We start from the raw sequence: 4059 nt of genomic DNA on the forward strand, positions 1-4059 counted from the left end.
TCTCTTCTCCCCCTCTCTCTCCTCCTCTCTCTCTCTCCCTCCCTCTCTCTCTCTTTCACTGCCAGGCCCCACCTAGAGGGAAAAGCACCCCAAAGGAGAAGTTGACCATATCATGCCTTAAGCAGGGGAACCCAAGGACCCCAGGGAATCTGTTTTCTATTACAAATCTGACATCTTAATCCCCAGTGGCCAAATACTCCAAAATCTAAAATGCTTTGAGCACCAACAGGATACCACAAGCAAAAACTTTAGTTTATCTACAAAAAGTATTTAAAAGAATACATAGACTGGACACGAAGCTCAAGGGTAGAGCTCGCCTAACATGCTGTCCTGGATCCAATCCCAGCACGGCAAACATTGCCTCATGCTGTCTGTGTAAGGTGTCTGTGTGAAACATAAATGAATTTCATTAGAGGGGGCTACCATCTGCCAAATACCCCATCACGAATATGCAAATATTACAAAATCGAAAATCTGAAACACTTCTTGTTGCAAGAATTTCAGCAACGTACGTCAACCTATCTGAGACAAGGGTGACACCGGGTGAGTGTTCCTCAGCTGTGTGTATGAATTTGTTTGGTTCAGACATATCTGAGTGGTTCTGGATAACTGGGCATCTCCGAGCCAGGGCAGTCAGTTTCTAATGAGGTGTCCCTGGACGGCTGAAGCGAGGTTGACTTTAGGAACTGATGACCTCTGTCTGCTAGACGAGTCAGGACAGGAACTCACCTCTAGGAGATTCTAGTCAGGAGCCTACTAACCATGCTGCCATGTTGTTTAGAGCTGGAGGAGTCTTCATAGCCCGGCTGTCTTGGGTATTGCAGGATACCGACTGAGCAGCATCCTGTGACCTTTGCTACTAGATGCCATTAGCAACCTCCTGCTGTGTGTGACAGTCACAAAGGTCACCAGAAAGTAGTGAATGCTCCCTTGGAAGGCAGGCAGGACCTTCAACCACTGGACCAAGAAGTCATTGCTTTTGGGTCTCGGGGGCCATCTAACTGTCTACCTGATGCTGTGGGGTTTCTGCTTACAGATCTAGAGAAGGTGAGCAGAGCCTGCCTCAGTTCAATGGTTGCTTTTCTTACCTTCTTCAAACTGAGATCCAAAAGCTTTTTGGAAGATGATAGAGCAAAGCCCCCAAGCCAGAGGGTGGCTACGAGGCTTTTAGAGGCACCTTCTCTCAAGCTGGGCCTGAGGTTATCCCCATCCCCCCTCTGTGCCCTGAGCTCTGTCTCCTCACTTTTGCTATTGTGTTGTCTTTGTGACTGTATGACTGACCCACTCCAGGCTCAGCAGTTGCTTGCTGTAAGTCCCAAGTCCAACATGGAGGTCAGGTTACATCCAGAGGTGTTCACTGTGGGGTGACAGGGAGCCCAGGGTTCCATCTCACCACCTATAAGCTGTCAGAAACTCAGATGCCCCCACCCACCTCTGGCATCTCTATGCTGCTAATCTCTGCCACGTGTCCCGTGTGCTCCAGCGCCGCCGCTGCCCCCCACTCCACATCCTCTGTGAGGTTGTCCAGGCTGTGTCCTCGCATGCTTCTCTTCTATATAACCCTCATCTTCTCATTTTATGGGATTCAACACAAAGTCTACTTATGCTTGTTTGCATTATGGTTAAACTATTAAAAAAAAGTGGATTCACTCTGCCGGCTGGTGTCTTTTGTTGTACTAGGTTGGAATGTCACGCCTCCCCTTATCAAGGTCATGGGCTGGGTATCCATCCAGGGAAACTTAACACTGAGACTAGAGAAAGCAGATACAGGGTGCCCTGTTGGAAAAATGAAGATTCTCAGATCCTGATTTGGGACCAGGAAACTGGATTTTATCTTTCTGTCCCTCTTGGGTCACTGTACTCTTTAGCCAAATGACCACAGAGGACATTCCTGGATGCTACTGGCAGGATGGAGGGATGGACTGTGTGCAGTCTCCATGTACAGCCACCCTCCTCACAATACCCCTCCTCTCAGTCACAGCCATAGCCACAGCCATGGAAGGGGCCCACCACTCAGCCAGTCACAGCCATGGAAGGGGCCCACCACTCAGCCAGTCACAGCCATGGAAGGGGCCCACCACTCTGTCACAGCCACAGCCATGGAAGGGCCCACCACTCAGCCAGTCACAGCCATGGAAGGGGCCCGCCACTCAGCCCTTCCTCCATAGATCAGCCCTGAAGACCCCAGAGCTCAAACCTGGATGGTTTCAGGCCCAGCTTCACAGGAAAGAGACCTATAAGGAGGCTGGAAAGATGGCCCAGTGGTGAAGAGCACTAGGTACTTTTGCAGAGGACTCAGGTTCATTTCTCAATGCCCACATGGCAGCCCATAGCCACCTACAACTCCAGTTCCAGAGCATTTAATGCCCTCTTCTGACCTCCACAGGCACCAGGCATGCATGTGGTGTACAGACATATGCAGGCAAAACATTCGTATACATATAATATTTTTTTAATTTAAAGCCCCTACAAGTGCCTGATGGAGAGGCCCTTAGATGCCATGATTATGCAGTTATTATAATAGGATGGATGGGTGATATGGGGAAGGGGGATATGTCTTCACACACTCTTCTCCATACATCTCCAAAGGCAGTCACACCAATTTCCTGGGCTCCGCAGCACCAAGTGACATAGTTCCATAGGTAAAGTCCTGTAATGGCTGGTTTTATGTGCCAACTTGACACAGGCTGGAGTTATCACAGAGAAGGGAGCTTCAGTTGGGGAAGTGCCTCCATGAGGTCCAGCTGTGGGGCATTTTCTCAATTAGTGACCAAGGGTGGGAGGGCCCCTTGGGGATGGTGCCATCCCTGGGCTGGAAGTCTTGGGTTCTATAAGAGAGCAGGCTGAGCAAGCCAGGAGAAGCAAGCCAGTAAGGAACATCCCTCCATGGCCTCTGCATCAGCTCCTGCTTCCTGACCTGCTTGAGTTCTAGTCCTGACTTTCTTTGGTGATCAACAGCAATGTGGAAGTGTAAGCTGAATAAACCCTTTCCTCCACAACTTGCTTCTTGGTCATAATGTTTTGTACAGGAATAGAAACCCTGACTAAGACAAGTCCTTACTAAATCTGATGATCAATCCCTGGGCCCCACATGGTGGAAGGAGAGAACTGAGTCCTGAAAGTTTAGCCTTCACATACACACTGTAGCACGCACACACACACACACACACACACACACACACACACACACACACAGAGTTCCCAACTCCTTAGTCCTGTCCCTGAACCTCCCATTCAAGATCCAGTGCAAGATGAAGGTCAGCTACGGAGCAGTAGCCAGACCAGACCATTCATCCCAAGTTCTTTGCTAAGCCACAGAAGATATTAGCCAATTAGCCCAATGGCTAATGGTGATGAAAAGCCAGCCTTCACAGGATGCTTTGGTGTGTACAGTCTTGTGTCACTTAAGGGCAGGATACATCCTGCTATGTAGCATATCACTCTTCATTCTAATCCAAAGCTTGGGAAACTAAGGCATAGAGAGACCAAGCAGCTTGTACAATGTCAACCATAGTAAATGACAGAGTTGGGATCATCCTGTCCAGCCTCAGAACCTGCATTCTAATCTGCTATGTTGGTTATTTGCTGAGACATCTGATTGTGGTTTGAATCCTCCACTTCCTAACTGTGTAACTTTGGATAAGGGACTCAACTTCTCTGTGTCTTTATTTCTTCATCATAAAATATGTTGGTTATAGGTTGTTAGATTATAATAGAATTAAAAGAGTTCTCATGTGCAATGCATGGATGGGATGGAACAGGAAGGGATGGGACAGGAAGGGGTGGAATAGAAAGGGAAAGGATGGAACATAAAGGGATGGATGGGATGGGACAGAAAGGGAAGAGAAGGGATGGGAGAGGAGGGATGGGACAGGAAGGGAAGGGATGGGACAGGAAGGGAAGGGAAGGGATGGGAGAGGAGGGATGGGACAGGAAGGGAAGGGATGGGACAGGAAGGGAAGGGAAGGGAAGGGATGGGAGAGGAGGGATGGGACAGAAAGGGAAGGGATGGGACAGGAAGGGAAGGGAAGGGAAGGGATGGGAGAGGAGGGATGGGAC

This window comes from Mastomys coucha, unplaced genomic scaffold (genome assembly GCF_008632895.1).
Source record: "Mastomys coucha isolate ucsf_1 unplaced genomic scaffold, UCSF_Mcou_1 pScaffold22, whole genome shotgun sequence".
In the NCBI taxonomy this organism is placed as follows: Eukaryota; Metazoa; Chordata; class Mammalia; order Rodentia; family Muridae; genus Mastomys; species Mastomys coucha.